Raw genomic sequence first — 21,636 nt, 5'->3', positions numbered from 1 at the left:
GATGAAGAGTGACACATCATTCGATTTGTTAAAGATTCTTACCAACGATTGCATCAGTGGATTCAAGGAAGCACTGCTCCTATTTTTATTGGTTTCCTATCGATTTCTTCAAAGGTTTAACTCACAGCATGTTGTGTTCTGTAGCTTATGTCCATTTTGGAATTTCAATTTCAATTTTTTTTATTACATGTTATTTTCTTTTAGTTTCGCTATTTGCTTTGCTAACCCCCTGTTAGAGTAGGACCTCATAGTAGCTGCATTATTAGATTTGCATTCATTGAAAAATAGAAAATACAAAAATATTGTTCTTTTGGTGTGATATTTTGAGATAGCAAATGGATTTTACTTCAATTTCAAGATAAAATGGTTTTAGAACTAGCAAAGGCCTCCTTGTGAACATTCACATTTATCTTTTACTAAGCGGATTTTGGTACGTCACAAGACAAATACTAAACCTTGGAGTGGATCCTTAAAAAGATTTTCTTTTCAAGAGAAGAATTACACTATGGATTCCTGCCATTGACCTCATGCAAAATGAATGCCCAACAACCCCTAGTAGATCTGCTACTACTACTTCATCTGATTGTAGCCTTGTTGAATAGATCGACAAGACCCTTACGCAAATATCCATCGTAGACCTACTATAATCACCTAAAAATAGTCACCTAGACTATTAGTCCCCTTCTCAGCATTTTGGCTAAATTAATTTAATCATTTATCTAGACCAAATTGCTAATAATCAATTTATTTGATTATAACCTATAGTTTGACTATGCTATCCTAAGTTCATTATTTGATTAGTAGAATATGTCCCCTTTTAATTAAATAAAACACCCCATTCTTCTAACCCACTTAAAGTGCACACATAAAGTCCTTTTTCTATTTTACAATTAAAAGAAAAGGCTTGTGAGACTTTTGTCTTATATGACAAGTCAACTTATATTCTATTGGTTGACTTGTGTGTGCACATGGATCACACCTATTTTTGAATTCCACCATTGATCATCCACCATCTTCATCTTGATCTCTACCATCCGTATGAATTTAAAAAGGAGAGATCTTTCCCCCTCAAAGGATCCATCCATCTTTTGAGTATTGTTATGTTGCAGGTTTTCTCATAGGTTTTTTTGGAGCTTTGTGGAGAACTTCTATTTCTTGTCTACATTCTCTCATACCATAACATTTTAGCTTAGATTCATGTTGCATGGTAGTTTAGCTTCTATATTGCAATAATCTATCTCACATAGATTAATATTTGGATTGTAACACTCTCATACATGTTTTAGCATAGCTACATTTTGCATTCTCATCTTAGCTTAGTTTCCATACTTGCATTGCATTCTTGAAGAACTCCTTGAGCCATTTGCATTCTTGAATCTTGTCTTTGAAACCTCCCATTGCATGGTTTACTAGCAAGAAGGGTATTCCTAAGGCTCATTTGAGAGCCTTTGAACTTGAAATACACTCTCTTGCACTCCATGGATAGGGAGCTCTAAGCTGGCATCCAAGCATTCCAAACTCATGGAATCATTTGGATAGAAGGGTTTAGAGTGAGACACTTTTGAGTGTACATTTTTGGCGCCCACCGTGGGGCTTGAATCAAGTTTCTAGCTCCATTTTCTTTTATTTTTTATCTCTAGTTTTTTACAGTAGCATATTGGATCTAATCAAGTGCTTTTTTAGAATTATCACTTTGGTTTTAAGGCCAACCCATAAGTAGATTGGTTTGAAGGCCAAAAATCTAGTTGGTTTAAAGATTTGATCATATCTTTTAAACCACTTGGATTTTGATTCTAATTTTTTTTTTGCAAGTTGGATATGTGTCCAACATATCTCAATCTGATTTTTAAAGAATTTTGACCTGATTTGTGAGAGTTATGATTTTTTATTTATTTTTCATAAAAATTAATTTTTTATTGCAAATTAGCATTTTTTTGGAAAAAATTACATTTTCAAAAAAAAAATTGAATTATAAGAGGGGTACTTTCTTTGTGTTCTGACTTTTGAGGTCATATTAGGAATCAAAACTCAATTTGATAAATCTAGCCTATTTTGACAAAATGGGTTCCTAAGGCACAAATGAAGAGATTTTTTTGAATTTTTGGCATTTTTAGAAATCTCTCTAATTTTTATTATGGGTCTCTTCTTTTCATTTCTATTTTTGGATCCAAAATCATAGCAAAAAAGTTTAATCTTGTTGACTAGGTCAAAAGAAAAGAGTAAAAATGAGAGCATTTGTGATTAATTTGCATTTTCTTTGCATGCACTTGATTGGAAGATAACTTGGATCTTTGAGAAAAATAACCACTTTTTATTGCATTTTTTTAATGTTATTTTAGACTAACTTATGGTGCTAACAAGTTGTGATTGCAAGTTGCCATCCTTGTGAAAAAATTGAAACATTGCATAAAAAGAATGCATGTCAAAGCTTCAAATGCACAAGGGCTATTAACGATTGTTTGCAGGGCTGCCCAACACATAAAAACCCAATTTTTCTTGTTCTTTACTTTTTACATGTGTGTCATATACTAGTTTTTTTTTTTAGGCATATTAAAACTTACGATTGGAATCTTTTGGTGATAAGAGAGATGCTCTTTACCTTTGTGGTGAATCAAAAATCTTGACTTTCTATTTGGTTTCAAGAGTAAGAGGCAACTGAATCTTCTTGGCATGTTTGGGAGAAAATTATTGGAATAGGAGACTATTCTCTTCACCCTTGTGGTGAATAAAAAATCTTGACTTCAAAAAGTTGATCCACTCTTTGTGTAGTTTAGAATCCTTTAGAGGGCCTACTCTTGGACAACCTAAGAGGAATGACCCAAGTGGGGACAAGTCGATTACCTGACTCTTCCAACCCACTATAAACTCAAGGCTATCAAGGACACAAAACCTTGATATACATATTGTTTGTCTTCACCTAGTGTGATTGCTTATGGGATTTCAACCATAGGGAGATCACTAGGCAAGAATGCTTAAGGTACTCTTGTTGTCGCGAGACCGGTTACTCATTGCAAGGTGAGGTGTCTCGTAATTGGGAACAAGAGGAACACTATGAATGAAAGTCCTATATAAACACCCTAAGTTAGTAACTACCTTTTTTAGTCGCTCAACTTCTTGGTGCAAGGATCGATTCTAGTGGACTACCTGGATCACCTCAAGATTTTACACTCACTATATGTGTTCCCTTGGTTGTGCTTATGGCACTTCCATGACAAAGCCAATATCTCTTGTGGGCAACCACTTTGTGTGAGGTGAAGGAGCATCAAGCATGGACCAAGTTTTTGAGTAATGAACCATGACTTCTAGGTAGATATTGCTTGATGTGTTCTTGAATGTGGTATAGCTGTGAGAATCTTTTGAACATACATATGATGATAATTCTAGGGATTTCTTTGGAGACCTCACATATGCTTGTATCATGCAAGGTTTCTTTGTCCCTTGCTTGATTTTTTGAAGACTACTCCATGTGTCACTATCTTGCTTGGAAAGAAATTGCTTTTGAACATCAAACTTGCTATGCTATCAATTATTGTCAACATTTGTCAACTAAGTCAAAACATCAAGTGCAAATATTTTCTTGTGTTGCTTGCTAAGAGGAGACTCGTCATTTGACTTTTATTTTATATGTCTCTAGTGCTTGAACATGCTTAAAGTGACTCTTTGGTCTTAGTGCTCATGGTCTTCCTATTTTCACGTTCTATGTTTGCTTGCTAGTTATCTTTTTGCTGAAATGGTTACCTTGATTTCTTGACAACACTCTTGGGTTGGGAAAGTTGTTCACTTGTCACCCTACTTGCTCTATCTATTTGGCTATTTGGTCATCTTACCTATCTATTGACTTGAGTCATTCATGTTGTAAGTTTCTTGAACATATTGTTTGACAAGTCACTTTAATCTCTCTCTACTATCTTGGCAAGTGAACACTCTACCTCCTATAGTTTCAACATCAAGTTATCTTCTAGGCTCTTTTATGCTTGGCTTTGCATCTAAAACTATGGGATCTAAACCTTGTGCTACCAAACTTCAACTAAATATAGATGATCATGATATCCTCTGTGTCACTAAAGAGTTTCAAGATCTATATGTGCAATACAAAGAACTAGAAGAGACAAATGATCTTTCTTACCTTCATCTCTCTAAGCGCATGACAAAAATGAAGTTTAAACTTGAGAAAAGGTTTGAGGAGAAGATTACATCACTACATGAATCTTCCTTAAGGTCTTTACATACATGTGAGTCACCTTCTTTGAGGTCATCCTCTTCTTCTAGGTCTACATGCTCTACTTCAAGACATCAAATGTCTTCATCTTCTAGATCTAAAGACCTCTTTAGAGGACAAGCAAGTGATACCTCCTTTGAGCCTATGCTAAAATTTCATGATGGACCTATCTTTGACCAAGATAATGATGAAGAAATGGATGCATACCATTCACTTGAGAAATAACAAAAGGACTCTAGACATACTTCTAATAGAACTTTTTCTCCCTTGGAAGATCCTTATGATGACATTTTGCAAAAACTTCTTGGCAATAAGATCATCATGTTACCTAAGTCTAGCTCATATGGAAACCCATTCTTGGATATATATTGTGCTTATCATCAACATAATGAGCATAGTACTTCAGATTGCATTGAGCTAAAACATAAAATCAAAGATCATATTGATAATGGAATTATTGATACCTCTAGTGATTCATGTGATGAGGATACTTTTCTTGAGAAAGATCATATTAGTGAACCTATGTCTAGTGATGGTTTCCTTGATGCCTCCACTTCTTCCACTCCTCATGCATCTCCCAACACTTCAAAGCTCTCCAACATGTCTCCATCAAATAAAGAATCTAATGCTTTCCACATTGACTATGTGTATCCTCAAGGGCTACCTCTAAAAGAATCTCAAGCTAACCTTAACTTGGCTGCAAACCTTTTCCATGCTACTAATCCTAAACATCCTCAACCTTCATGCACTACTATGCCTAATCTAAGAACTACTCCACTCCCTATTCATTCTCCCTTGTCCTTAGAAGTGGCTCCCTATCAAGAGGACTCTCAAAAAGAAAAAGCTATAAACATCAAGAAAGATCAAGATCAAGTACCCTTTCATCTCTTTCAAGATTTTTCCCCTCCATATCCTATATCTTGTCCACCCTCCAAGCATGATGAAGATACCACTTCCATTATCTCCCTTGAGCATACTAAAAATTATGAGAAAAGTTCTCTTCATATGCTATCCAAAGCTACTTATCAAGATCAAAGCATCCCCTCATGTTCTACTTCTCCACATCCACTTCAAAATTGTGCTCAAGCTTCAAGTTCTTATATTAAAAATGTTGTTCCTATCAAAGGTACTAATGAGTCTATTGATGGCTTTGACCATGTTGCTCACTCTAAAGATGTTGATATCCCTTCCCACTATCCCTTTGCATCTTCTAAATCTATCCTTGGTCCTTATCCATTTAAGCTAAAGCATTCAAACCTTCCATCCATATTGGAGCCTTATGTTCGTCCATCTCCTACATTCATTCCTAGCTCATTCCCTAGCTCTCCTATAATGCCTCAAGATCAAATAAGACACTCATCCTTGATGACTTTTCACCCATCTATACATCTAAACTAGTCATATCATCCTTATTCATCTACAAATCCCAAGTCCTTTGGAAGTGAGAATAAACATAAGAATCCATTGAAAAAGAAAGATCACTATGTTCCATCTAATCGACATTTGAATTCTAAGAAGGAGAATGCACAAAAGAGACTACAAAGGTCCACTATAAAAAAGCCAAATCAAAGAAAATATGGGTTCCTAAACCCATTATTGAAGAATGTGTTTTGAAGTATCCAAAGGAAAATCTAAAGCTATATGGATTCCCAAGTCTCTTTTAGAAGACTTGACTATTGAAAATACTTCAAAGTTGACATTCAAGCTTCCAAAGGCTTCCATTCCATCTTCTTCCAAAAATCTTCCTAAAAATATTCCAAAGCCTTCCACTCCACTTTTTTCCAAATCTCTTCTACCAGCTCATACATTTAAATCTCAAGCTATTTCATCCATGATTCCTCCATCATTCCAATACCCTTCAAGGTGTGTGTCAATGTTGATCTTGTCCAATATTTCAGCTACCCTGATGAAATCCTCTAAAGCTTACACTTACTTTCTATACATGAACTCTTATCCTCAATATATTCTTCCTACTACCATTTCTCTTTCATCACCCTATCAACATCTTTGAGCATAACTTTCTATGGTCTTGGCTTATCATGACTTATCTTTTCTATAGGAGCAGTATCTACATTTAAACAGCTTGAGCTCTTTCTAAAAAATTTTAAAAAATTAAAAAAAGAAAAAATGCCTTGGTGAAAACCACTTCTTGTGGCACCTTGGTAGCAAAAGTAAAGAGAAATAAATCCATCCTATGGTGAAAAATACTTCTTGTGACACCTTGTATAAGTACCATGATGAAAACCTAGCAAACAAGTGTCATGCGTAATTCTTCCACCATCCATCTATCCCCTCTTCTCTCTTTGATCTTCACAATGTTAAGCTATCTTTGCATATTGGCTATCTTATCCATGAGATTCTCTATTTGTGCTTTCTCATTCCCTCATAGCCTCCATCTTGAGCTTTATTTTTATTTCTCTATCCCATTCCTATCCTATCTAGTTGACCCCTTGGTCTTGATCATAATAAATGAAACATGGTTCTCATAGGTCTCTTGACATGGCTACTCTTTTTGACTACACACTTTCATGCTATCTTACTCATTGGCTTCCATCACTTATCTTGTATGCTATTGCACTTGTTGGCTTCACCACTTATCCTACATGCTATCTTTCTCATTACTTCTATTGCTTATCCAAAACATGCTTCATATGACTATTTCACCTCTTTCCCTAGCTTGGGTACTCTTGAGGAGTCAATCCTTGAGGATCACTTTCACTTGCTTCTTACTCCTTTTTCATCCATCTTTGCTAGACATTAGGAGAAAATGATGTGATCTTGCTTGAGAACTAGTAATCTCTAAATTATTCTAAAAATTCCAAAAAAAAAATCATATATGATGCTAAAAAAAAATCCTAAAAAATCAGAAAATGTCTTGAAAAAATGACCATCTTAGTGAAAACCTACCAATAGGTTCTTTGATGTATAACCAAAAAAATTGAAAAAAGTCCTAAACAAAATCTGTCAAGTGGTGAAAAATTGGAAACAGGCACTACTTGAAACCCTTGCAGCTATGTCTATCAGTCTCAATCGCCTACTTCGCTACACATTTTCTAGCTTGGAATTGTTTCTTGTCCTCATCTTGGGGGCACAACTGCTTAGTCTATTGAGGTATTCTTGTGCATTAGGGTTTCTTTGACAACTCACAAAATAGTGTTTCTCAACACTTCCCCCACCTTGACATCAAGTGTTTTTCAACACTTTTCAAATAGTTTACCTATGGTTTTTGATGTCGTGATGTTTCTCACTATTAGAATCAAGTCTTGAAGAAATGGCCAAGTGACTCACACACACACACACTTTAACACTTAAACAACTAAGCTATGCTAATCTTTATCTACTTTGTGTGATGTCTATGATGATTTCTTTACTATATGTTCCATCCCTAATAGTCTTTCAAGGATGTCATTGACTAGAAGACTGGGGGCATAGGGCATGTTTTCTTGATTTTTTCTTGTGGGTATACTTTGTTTGTCTATAGTGTTGTAAGCATTTATGCTTGACCTATTCAACATTTTGATTTACAAATGTATCATCCTTGACTATTTCGCAAGACCGCACTCAGGGTTTATCCTGGCACTTATACCTTGATACAGGTGTAATCTTGCTAGATTAAACTTAGGGAATCTAATCATGTAGCTATCTTGACTTACATGTCTCTGATGCTTATATTGGATTTCCACATACCTATATGATATCGATCATATTCATATCCTCATAGTTATACTAGTGATGGTTGTATGATCTCATGATGTCCCTAATAAATGCTCAATGATGAAATTAAGAGTCTAAATGTTATGCTCTTCTCGCTGGTAAACCACTTTGCATATTAGCTTGCATTTTACTTTCATTTTCTAGCTTAATCCTATATTCTTGCATATGGGAAGATCTCTCTCTTCATCTTTTTGTGGACATATCAGCTAACTCCTTTCATATATTTCTTTACTTTCTTCTTGTTCATGTCTTTTCACCTTCTTAATCTTTCACTTCATCTCTTTTCTATCTTATCATCACATTATATAAATTTTTGACCTCTTAAATAATTTCAACATCCTAGATTCATTTTTAGGATCGAAATCCAAATTCGAGTTCATCTTGATAGTCAAAATTGTCTTTTAAAATTCTACATTCTTTTGAGTAGTTAGCTGACCTTTTGAGGTCTAATCTCTGAATCATCATCGAGGAATCTTCATTTCTTCATGTCTTCATCATTTCCATACTTCATATCTACTTCAATTTACTGTTTCATGTCTGAAATCACCTTTCTACTCATTTTGAACTAATTTTTATGCTATATCCTTCAAGGTCAACTCTAGTCAAACTGAGGCATTTTATCAATTTTTTATAGTCATTCTTGGGTTCTAATCATCTATCTGTCATCTTGGACATTGCTATATTCTAATTTACTCATGTCTAGCCAATTTTTGCATCCCTTACCTCATTTCAATTTCGATCCCGAGGGGGCAGAAATACTCTATTGCTGATTGTTATAGCTATCTATTTCTTAGGAGCATTTGTTTGACCTTATCACTTTCTCTCGATCTATTCACTTTGCTAGGTGTTAGAATTCTTTTCGAATCCTAACATCATCTTCCTAGTGTTCAATACTACCACTATCAAGCTATGCATTCAGGACTTGCTATCTATTTTTGCATTTCACTCTTCGGAATCAAACATCTATATCTACCACTGCTTACTTGGCTTCAATTTTCTTTGACATAATGTGTTCCCAGATCAATCACACATTAGTCAAAGAGGGGAAAATGTAATCACCTAAAAATAGTCATCTAGACTATTAGCCCCCTTCTCAGCATTATGGCTAAATTAATTTAATCATTTATCTAGACCAAATTGCTAATAATCAATTTATTTGATTATAACCTATAGTTTGACTATGCTATCCTAAGTTCATTATTTGATTAAAAGAACATGTCCCCTTTTAATTAAATAAAACACCCCATTCTTCTAACCCACTTAAAGTACACACATAAAGTCTTTTTTCTATTTTATAATTAAAAGAAAAGGCTTGTGAGACTTTTGTCTTATATGACAAATCAACTTATATTCTATTGGTTGACTTGTGTGTGCACATGGATCACACCTATTTTTGAATTCCACCATTGATCATCCACCATCTTCATCTTGATCTCTACCATCTGTATGACTTTAAAAGGGAGAGAGCTTTCCCCCTCAAAGGATCCATCCATCTTTTGAGTATTGTTATGTTGTAGGTTTTCTCATAGGTTTTTTTGGAGCTTTGTGGAGAACTTCTATTTCTTTTCTACGGTCTCTCATACCATAACATTTTAGCTTAGATTCATGTTGCATGGTAGTTTAGCTTCTATATTGCAATAATCTATCTCACATAGCTTAATATTTGGATTGTAACACTCTCATACATGTTTTAGCATAGCTGCATTTTGCATTCTCATCTTAGCTTAGTTTCCATACTTGCATTGCATTCTTGAGGAACTCCTTAAGACATTTTCATTCTTGCATCTTGTCTTTGAAATCTCCCATTGCATGGTTTACTAGCAAGAAGAGTATTCCTAAGGCTCAGCTGAGAGCCCATGAACTTTAAATACACTCTCTTGCACTCCATGGATAGGGAGCTCTAAGCCAACATCCAAGCATTCCAAAATCATGGAATCGTTTAGATAGAAGGGTTTAGAGTGGGACACTTTCGAGTGTACACCTACTACATGCATCTCCCCAACATCAAAAGATCTTGGATCAACCCCTTAAATAGCTAGTAGTCCCAGATAATATTGATGTTGCCTAGTTCTAAGCCATAGTGGGGAACCTATCTACCTCACAGTATATCACCTTTTCCCCTCAGAATATTCCAAAGGATAGACCCAACCATAATTATCCCTTCATCTTGAAGTCGTCATCCATAATGCCAAAGTCAGACATGTCTTAATAGATGGAGGAGCAGGACTAAACATTTGTACTCTTAAGGTTGTCAAAGGTTTGGGTTATTTTGAGGAAGATGTGGATCCCTCTTGAAGGATCACAATCAAAGCCTATGATGATGGTGAACACTTCCCTATGGGGGTCATCATCTTACCTATCAGATTTGGTCTAGCTACTAAGAACACTTTATTCTAGGTCCTAGATATAGAAATGAACTGCAACATGATACTAGGTTGCCCATGGCTTCATGTAATGAAAGCAATGCCCTCTACATATCATCAATGTTAAAAATTTTCCTATAAAAATGTGGAGGTTACCATCCTTGGTGATCCAGACCCTTTCTAGTTTTGTGCTAATCTAAGAGATGCTATTGCATATCAAGTCCCAACAAATAATGAAGCACAACCCTTAGATTCCTCTAAATATATGGATGCAGATATACTCCTTAGTAAGGCCAAGGAAAAGATGAAGATTGAAGATAATGGGTGTGGAGAGTACTTTATGTCTCAAGTATCCCACATTAGGGAGTCACCACTTTCTCCCCAATATTATGGTAAATCACAACTATTGCAAGCACAACATTCTGAGATAAGTGCACAAAATACCACTTCTACCAATGAGAATACTTTTGTTTGTATTGAGAAATCACAAGAAGAACAAAAACCCACTTTGATATCTCCTAACAAGTATGGACTTGGGTTTACTATCATGTAGAAACAAGGCTATGATTGATGTAGTGGCCTAGGACCTCAAAAGAAAGGCATTGTTTAACCCTTCATTGCACCAAGATGACCTCTAAGATTGGGACTTGGATTCAAACCATTTTTTTTGGGCCTTCCTAATACTAAGTCATCCTCATCTAAGGATGTGAATGTTTTAAATTATAACAAGACATCTAAGAACATCAAACTTGAACCCACCCAATCTACATGCAACATTGATGATCCTGATACCTCCCTCAATCTTGACCATATGTTTGTTGACCCGAATAGCCTAACTATGGAAGATAAACATGTCAGTCTACCTATCCCTCAAATAAATTCTTCACCTTATATCAAAACATTCTAGGATCCAAGCCCTCCTACTTCTAAACATGATCTTGATGATATCACTAAAGTGGATATCCATATATATGCCTTTGACCAAAGCTTATTCAACACCCATGATGGCATTTCCCTAGTTTTACCTAAACTTATTGATTGGGACCAACAAGGACCACCAATGTTTGACCAATTTGAAAATGATGATGCCATCATAGAATTCTTTAAGCTCTATGAAGATTTACCATAAGGTGATCACAAGTCTAGATTTTCCATTGATCAAACACATGGCAAACTTTGGGGAGTCAATTCCATCTTCCAATCACAAAATTGAGAAAATAACAAAAAAAGACACAAGTAGGTCTCTTGGTGAAAACTAAAAGGCATCATTAGACCATGAAAAAGTAAAAATAAAGGATTTATTTGAGGGTGAAAACCTCTCTGAGATGCCTGAGGATGGAAGATTGGACACACCCCATTAAAGGAAAGATCAACATTACTTGTGGAAATGATATAAGAGATTAATCTAGGAACTCCTAACAACTCAAAGGTCATACATTTTGCAGCCTCATTATCACCAGAGGAAAAGGATGAATTTTTCATATTCTTTCTATAAAGATAGATCAACTTTGTGTAGTCTTATGCAAACATTCCTAGATTAGATCCTGAGCTAGTCCTTCATCACTTACTAGTCAAACTAGGAATGAAACTAGTAAAGAAAAAGTTAAGAAAAATGCATCCTCAAGTTGCCTTCCTTGTCAAAGCTGAATTGAAGAAATTATTGGATGTCAACTTCATAAGACCCATTGATTATGTAGAGTAGATATCCAATCTAGTACTAGTAAGAAAATAGTTTGGGGGCATCGAGATATGCACTGACTTCCATGATCCTAACAAGGCATGTCCCAAGGATGATTTTCCTTTACCAATATAGATATCATTGTAGACATGATAGCTAGGTATGAGATGTTATCAATGATAGATGGATTTTCTGGCTACAATCAAATAAGAATAGCCCCTAAATATCAACACAAAATAGCTTTTACATGCCCTTGGGGAACATACTACTAGAATGTTATACCATTTGGTCTTAAAAATGCCAAGGCAACATATCAAAGAGCAATGACTACCATCTTCCATGATTTAATGCACATCCTAATGGAAGACCATGTTGATGACTTACTTTGCAAATCCTATAAGTGAAAAGATCATTTGGGCATCCTGGATTAGATATTTACTAGAATGTAAAACTATTGGCTCCACTTAAATCCAAAAAATTGTGTATTCAGCATTGTTTCTGGAAAGCTCCTAGGATATGTTATTTCTCAACAAAGCATTGAAGTGGATCCTGAGAAAGTAAAAGCAAAACTTGACATGCCTCCTCCAAAAAATCTAAAAACATTAAGAGGACTACAAGGAAGATTACAATCTATCTGTAGATTCATTGCACAACTGGTAGATAAGTGTCACTCCTTTCAACACCTTTTACATAAAGGAGTATCCTTTCAATGGAACAAGTAGTGCCAAGAATCTTTCCAATAGCTCAAGTATTATCTTCTACATCCACTAGTTTTAGTGGCTCCTATTCTAGGCAAACCATTCATTCTATACATATTTTCTATAGATACAACATTAGGAGCTCTCTTAGCACAAATGATGAACAAGGATGAGAGCAAGCCATATATTACATCAGTAGACACTTGTGGGCTATGAGCTAAAATATTCACTCATGAACGCGCTTGCCTTTCTATTGTCTCTGCATCCCAAAAGCTAAGATATTACATGCTCCATTAAAAAATAATGCTCATCTCCAAGATTGACTCACTAAAGTATCTCTTAAGTAGGGATGCTCTCATAGGATCCTTAGCCAAATGGGTCATGATTCTTAGTAAATTTGTCATCAAATATGTAGATAGAAAGGCAATCAAAGGGCAAGTGATAGCAGATTAGTTAGTAAAAGCACCTATGTTAGATGATCATCGCATGTTGATAGAATTTCCAAATGAAGCCATATTTACAATGGATATAGCTAATGAATGGAAGCTCTATTTTGATGGATCACATACACAGAATGGTTCAGGAGCTGGCATTATGTTTATCACTCCCCAAGGAGACATAATGCCCAAGTCATATAGGATAGCATTCTAGTGTACAAACGACATAGTAGAATATGAAGCACTAATCACATGACTCGAGATAGTTATCCAATAGAACATTCAACATTTACAAGTCTTTGGTGATTCCCAATTGGTCATCCACCAAGTCAATGATGACTATGAAACCAAAGATGATAAGTTAATGCCTTACAAGTAGATGGAAGACTTCCTTAAGTCTAAATTTCTTACTATCTCTTTTTTTCAGCTACCAAGAATACACAATAAGCAAGTTGATGCTATGGCTAACATTGCTTCTATGATTGATATGCTTCATAATGTAGAACATTGTGAATTCCTTGTTGAGCAACCTTTGGTTCCAGCATTCAAGCTCCCTCAATTTGAGTTTTTCTACAAACTTGTTGGTCTCTAATTCTTAAGTCTTTTGAAGTCCTTGGCTCTTTATTATTTTCACTCCATCTCTCACATTAAAATCATAACTTCAAGTATTCTCATAGCATTATCATCACTATAGGCTTTTGCTTTATAATTGCGTGCATTATTGGTAATTTAGAGCTACATCACATGGAGAACAAAGAAGGACATAGGAGCTACAAGTGAAAGAGGGAGTTTTAAATTTGTTTTCTTCTTTTTGATTCATTTGGCTTTCATGGTAGACTAGAGGGCGTTAACATATAATTATTGAGTTTGTGATTTGCTGATAGTATGTTAGACATTAGCCCACTTTCTAGTCCTAAATTTTTTCCCTCTTTGATACAATGTGATTTAGAGTGTTGTGTCAAATAACACTAATTAGAAGGCCATAACAACATGCCCTAGTAGGAATGATACATATGGGTGCCCCCTCGAGAAATTGATTGAGATATGCATATGGTAGGTCAATTTGTCGATAATGAGATGCAAGGTAGTAGATGAAGAAGAAACAAAAGATGAGGAGATGAGATGAGGAACTGTTAGTATGATGGGAAGGCTTTTGCTTTTGTAAAGTGCATTATATGTCAAATGGAGCTTTATTTTAATATGGCAAATAGAATGCAATGCATCATGGAATAAAGGGCTAGAGTGCAAAATGAAAACCTTTTGCATAAACAAGCATGATGTAAATAGAAAATGACCTTGTCCTTCTTGAGGAATTTATACATGCTCTATATTCTCAAAGGTACATTGTAATAGATAGAAAATAAAAGAAAACCATGAACCATCTTGACCAACCTCACAGATCAGTTTATATCATCAAGTGGCATAGTAACATGATTAAAGAAAAACAAAGCAAAGAATAAATCACTCACTAAATAGCATGAGCCAATAGCTATTTTTGTCCATTATTACTTTCTTTCTAGTGTTTGAGGTCTTTAGATAGTGTTTGATAGGGTGATCATGTGTTGGTTGTGGTTGTCGATTCAGTTGATAGGTTCATAGTGACAAGTTGGATTGATTGTTGGTTCACATTGCTCAGATAGGTGTGATTTTCATGGAAGTGTGGTGCTTCGAGTTTTAGTTTGCAAAGTGCAAGTGTTCACATAGAAGGGTTGATTATCCATAATGACTATTGACAAGGTTATTACAAATTTTTGATGAGTTTTGTGATTTTTAGGGTTTTTAAGGATATTTGATGTTTTTGGTGTGACTGGTTTCTTCAGGACATTTTATGATTTTTAGGGTTTATTTCAAGACGTTTTCTAATTTTTAGTGATTTTTTAAAGACATTTTATGATTTGTTAGTGCTTTTTTCAAGACATTTTATGGTTTTTAGTGCTTTTTTTAGGATCATATTTGAATTTTTAGGATCTTTTTCAAGATCTTATTTAAAATTTTTAGGGTTTTTTCAGGATCATAAAAGCATATACAAGTGTTAGCTCCAATCCATTACATGATAAGTCTAATGGATAAAAAGTTCTTAGGGATATGCCTCCAGTTCAAGTTCAAACTCATGCACTATGTAGGTGATGTGCCCCTAGACAAGACACAGACTATGTGTAAAGGCCAATGACATAGTATGTACAGATTGGTGATGTTGAAGCAAGATGACAATGGAAATTAACTAGTTTGTGAGCCATGATAAGGGACTAGGGATGTCTTGAAATATGAAGGATATGATTAGGGAATGACAATGGGGGAAAAACCTAGATGGAATCCTAATAGATGTAGGAGCAACAACTGATCACACATGGTGCCTATTTGCCAGGTTTTTAGCATGATACTTGCCCAAAGTGCCTATTTGCTAGGTTTTCACTTTTGGATGGAATTTTTCTCTTGACTCAAATTTTCATGCCAAGATGCTTGGTTTCTAGGTTTTCATCAAGGCATCCATTTTTTCATGACTTTTTTTCACTTTTTTCTTTTCTTTTTTCATGACTTTTTGCTTTTTTTGATTTTTTTTTAGATGTTCAAAAATGGTTGGCATCTATGACTAAGCACTTTCTATCCATTGGACTTATCATGTAACAGATTGGAGCTAACACTTGTATATGCTTTTACAATCTTGAAAAAACCCTAAAAACTTTTAATACAATCTTGAAAAAAATCCTAAATATTCAAATATCATCCTAAAAAAATCACTAAAAACCATAAAATGTCTTGAAAAAAGCACTAAAAAATCATAAAATGTCTTTAAAAAATCACTAAAATTCAAAAAAACTCTTGAAATAAACCCTAAAAATCATAAAATGTCCTGAAGAAACCAATCACACCAAATATCCTCAAAAACCCTAAAAATCACAAAACCCATCAAAGAGGGGCAAAATGTAGATGCTAAAAAATGGTTCGCATCTATGATTTCATCAAAATGAAGCTCCATTTGACATATAGCATAGCTTTTGAAAGTAAAAGTCTTCTCTTCATTCTAATTGGCCCTTGTCTCATCTCTTCGGTATTCTTTCATTCATGTCTTCATTCATCACAATTATCATGTGTTCTGATATACCAAATCATCTTCATCTTGTATTCCAACATTCTAGCATCATCTTACACTATCTATCAACCTTTTAAGGCTTTCCACCTAGTCCAACCTTAGCCTGACCTTTTTTTGACAAATTTTGACTAAATGTGGCCATGTTTTGACTAATTTCATTCATGTTCTAACCTTTTTCCACCATTTTGGACACTCACACAAATTTTTTGGTCATTCCAAGTCCAATCGGGCTATTTTGGCCCCCAGAGCCTTCTAGGGTGCAGTCTACACTTTCAGAGCACACTTAGGCTTTCCAAGTTCACCATGGGCACACTTGGTACTATCATAGTGCGCTTGAGCTTACCAAGTGCACACTGGGTGCACTTGGGTGCATTTTGGGTGCACTTGGGGTAGTAGGATGCCTAGAACTGCTCCTGGAGCCCCTATGTTGCACTCTAGAGGCCATAACTTTTGCATTTCAACTCCAATTTTTGAACTATCAATTGTGTTGGATTAGTATCTTCATTGTGAAAAAATTGAGCTATCATTTTAGTTATTTGTTCATAGTCTTGAGTGGTAACACTTGAAAATACTCTAGGACCCTTGAATTGACATCACTTCTTCATACTAATTCATCCCATTTTCTCATTCCACTAACTTTGATCTTTTGGCCAACTTGATTGTATCTGAACAGTGTCTATCATCATTTATATCCTCTCTCACATCAATTTCACATCATTTTTGAACCATTTCAAATCAACCCAAAATCATTTCATATCAACTCAAAACCATTTCAAATCAACTCAAAATCACCCAAAATCAACCATAATCATCACAAAACATATCAAAAATTCAAAATAAATTATCATCTATCCAATCCTAGGCATTTTTGTGGCTTTCAACACCTTGGAAACCTATCAATCTATCAAATCTTATCAATATGACCTTATAATTGTCATGGATCTTAGTGCTAGGCCAAACTATCATTCGTGTCATCCAATCTTTGACATTGTTGAGTCTTTCAATGTTAGATCATGCCATTATCAACCATTTTAATAACATTGACAATGTTCATTGATGTTATTATGATCAACCTTATCAATCAATCTGGATCCTATAGCATTTACAATGTCAGTTAAATGTTACATATCTTTAATTCATGTCATGTGTCCTTGGCATGTTATCAATTTCAATCAATCAATCAATTTTACCATGGCTTTTGTCTACCTATCATCATCATATTCAATCTCCATTATCATCACACTTCATCAAAAGATATTGTCACACTTATTTAATCAATTTGGCCAGTCATTTACTAATTTTCCCTATAGGATTATGTAACCCATTATTTAATCCTATGTCATTTCACTAATTATTATTCTTAACTAACATTCTCAATTAATTGATATTTTATTTATTAATTGGTTCATCATCCGCAAAGCATGGAAATTCTTAATTTCTCAAGTCATTTTTTCCTCCATTAATTCCATTTTCACTAATTTTTATTTTGTGGAATAAAGGATTTTTAATTTAAATATTGCACAAAATATTGGCATCATCATGACACATGGGTGTGACACATCACAAACTCTCCTTTGACACTTGGCTAAGATATGTCATAATCCAATATTCTTGTTCTCTTACACACATCCATATTTGGCTTCCTTTGTCATAGATTCTTGGCTTTAAGTGGGCTTGAGATGTCATATGACATGTCATTGATTCTCTTCCACATTTAGCCATGTTTGACTTCCAAGCATCATAGAATCCTATAGTTGGCATCTTAATTCATATGTGTCACGGATTCTCCAAGGAATCTCTCACCATGTCACATATCCAAGGTGACAATTCCAATGCTCTCTTCCTCCATGCTGATTATAAAATGAACATTCTTCCTCTCATTTTTGGTCCCTAATTCTTAAGTCTTTTGAAGTCCTTGGCTTTTTAGTATTTTTACTCCATCTCTCACATTAAAATCAAAACTTCAAGTACTCTCATTATATTATCATCACTATAGGCTTTTGCTTCATAATTGTGTGCATTTTAGGCAATTTTGAGCTACATCACATGGAGAAGAAAGAAGGACATGGGAGCTACAAGTGAAAGAGGGAATTTTAAATTTGTTTTCTTCTTTTTGATTCATTTGGCTTTCATGGTAGACTAGATGGTGTTAACATATAATTATTGAGTTTGTTATTTTCTCATAGTATGTTAGACATTAACCCATTTTTTGGTCCTACATTTGGTGAACTTGACATGAACATGCTTATCGAACTTGGGTTTTCTTGTTTTGTGCTTGTAGGTGTAAGGAGGGAGCTCACTTGGAATGGTATAATGACTATCTACATTTCCTTATCACACCTATATTAATTAGGGGGTCTATTAATATGGTTATATCCTTTCATTTTATGCATTTTGTTAGCTTGTTGGCCTAAGGTGCACATTGCTCTGTCAGGGTGCACTTGGGACCCCTAAGAGTGGTTTTAGGGGCCTAAGAGACACCATAACCTCTATTTTTTGTTCCTAACTGACCAACTACACCTAGAAACTACCAACTACACCCTTTTGAGTCCCAAGTGCACCATGTGCACAGTCTACACTATCTAGGTACAATTGGTAGTATAGGTGTCAAAATTTTTAGTTTTTGGGTCTTAATTACGCACTATTTCCCCACAACTTTCTGTTGACCTCCTAACTATTCCCAAAAACTACCAACTACACCCTTTTGAGCCCCAAGTGCACCATGGGCATAGTTAGCAATATCTAAGTTCACTTGGGGGCATTCTAGGTCATTCTGGCCTTCTGGGGCATAGTATGCTCTGTCAGAGCACACTTCATTCACAAAAAGCACCTATTTCAATCAAAATCTGCATCTAAGGTTTTTATTTTCTTCTAGGACATAGGTTAGATGAATTTTTGTTTCTGATGGTCTATTTGCAGCATGTGACCATTATTGAATGAAGACATGATCATGAAAAACTACTAATGCTTGCTTTGTAGGACGTTGTTGAAGACATTATGTTTTTGTCAAAACCATGTGTGTGGATTTATTTGGTTAAATAAAACTTCATTTGGTGCTTAAAATGAAATTTTTATTTTCTTCTTGGCATGTCTATAGTGTTTAAAACCCTAGGGGTTACATGGACATATCCTCTCCCCTTGCCATTCATGGATCTTGGGTGTAAGAGAAATCCATGTAACTTCTATAGGAAGCCTACTTTGGACCAAGATACTTGATATTAGGTATGCTAGGGGATGACTTCATAGTAGTAATAGGCCAAAGCTAGGTCAACATTCCAACTACTATATAAAATTTGATTATGGTGAAAGCCATGTCAGTGGTATTGCTATGTGATAGCTCTCCTCCAGTACCTTTGTGGTGCATCAAACTCCAGTTCTCAGGGCTAGGAGACCTTCTGCAGAAGTTTATCATTTACTTGTTGAATGAAATGCCCTTACTAAAAACCATGTTTTAGTGGTCAAAATCCTTTCTATCCACTGGCTCAAGGGGTAACCATGCCTATGAAGACATCCTACATTCTTGTAGTCCTTAGTAGAGACAACAATCCCTTGAGAAGTCATGCCCCTTGGGAAGTAAATCTTGGTAGCCCCAAGAAGTGAGTGCATTGTAAGGGGGAGCCTATGGTGCCAAGATCCTAGTTTTTCCACTCTCGATAAGCATAGTTGAACTTTGGTTCAAGTAGGAATTCAGTGGTTATAGTCCTAAAGCCTAGGTTGTGGTGTGCTTGTTCACTTTTAACAATAGCTATTCTTATCTTAATGTGTCTTGTGTGTGTTTAAAACATTAATCAAGATAAAATCCAACTCTCAAATTTACACCTTGAACCTTGTCAAAACATTAGACATTGTCAAAACATTACAACCTTTGTCAAAACTTTTCAAAATTTGGTCCAATATATTCAAAACTTTGGAAACATGGAATATTACATCCCTAGAAGTGCTTGGCATAACTTAGGTTTCATATTTAAATAGGATCCACTTGCATTCACCCTAGTTTAGGCCTCATATCAGAAAACAATCATGAAAAATAGGCTAATGTCTAACATACTATGAGTAAATAACAAACTCAATAATTATATGTTAACACCCTCTAGTCTACCATGAAAGCCAAATGAATCAAAAAGAAGAAAAAAAATTCAAAAATCCCTTTTTCACTTGTATTTCCCATTTCCTTCTTTCTTCTCCATGTGATGTAGCTCCAAATTACCTATAATGCACACAACTATGAAGCAAAAGCCTATAGTGATGATAATGCTATGAGAATACTTGAAGTTGTGATTTTAATGTGAGAGATGGAGTGAAAATACTAAAGAGCCAAGGACTTAAAAAGACTTAAGAATTAGGGACTAGAAATGAGAGGAAGAATGCTCATTTTATAATCAGCATGGAGGATGAGAGCATTGGAATTGTCACCTTGGATATGCAACATGGCAATAGATTCCTTGGAGAATCCATGACACATATGACACAAGATGCTAAGTTTAGGATTCTATGACGCTTGGAAGTCAAACATGGCTAAATGTGTAAGAGAATCTACAATGCATCATATGACATCTCAAGCCTAGTTAAAGCCAACAATCTATGACAAAGGAAGCCCAATATGGATGTGCGTAAGAGAATAAGAATATTGGATTATGACATATCTTAGCCAAGTGTCAAAGGAGAATCCGCGAGGTGTCACACTTATGTGTCATGATGATGTCAATATTATGTGGAATATATGAATTTAAAATCCTTTATTCCACAAAAATAGAAATTAGTGGAAATGGAATTAATGGTAGAAATATGACTTAGGAAATTGGGAATTTCCATGGTTTGTAGATGATGAATCAATTAATTAATAAAATATCAATTAATTTAGAAGGTTATTAAAGAAGAAGAATTAGTAATGACATAGGATTAAATTATGGGTTATTTAATCCTATAGAGAAAATTAGTAGGTGATTGGCCAATTTGATTAAATAAGTGAGACAATATCCTTTGATGAACTATGATGATAATGGAGATTGAATAGGATGATGATGGATAGACCAAAGCCATGGTCAAATTGATTAATTGATTGAAATTGATAACATGCCAAGGACACATGACATGAATTAAAGACATGTAACACTTGACGGATATTGTAAATGCTATAGGATCGAGATTGATTGATATGTTAATCATAATAATATTGATGGACACTATCAATATTATTAAAATGGTTGATGATGCCATGATCTTACATTGAAAGACTCAACAATATCAAAGATTGGATGACATGAATGATAGTACTAAGGTCAAATTGATAAGATTTGATAGATCAATAGGTTTCCAAGGCACTAAAAGCCACAACAATGCCTAGGATTGTGTAGATGATGATTGATTTTGGAGGTTTGATATATTTCATGATGATTATGGTTGATTTTGGGTGATTCTAAGTTGATTTGAAATGGT

This window comes from Cupressus sempervirens, chromosome 4 (assembly GCF_028749045.1).
Source record: "Cupressus sempervirens isolate cs-2001-9-10 chromosome 4, ASM2874904v1, whole genome shotgun sequence".
Classification (NCBI taxonomy): domain Eukaryota; kingdom Viridiplantae; phylum Streptophyta; class Pinopsida; order Cupressales; family Cupressaceae; genus Cupressus; species Cupressus sempervirens.
Note: the sequence above shows the minus strand (reverse complement) of the source record.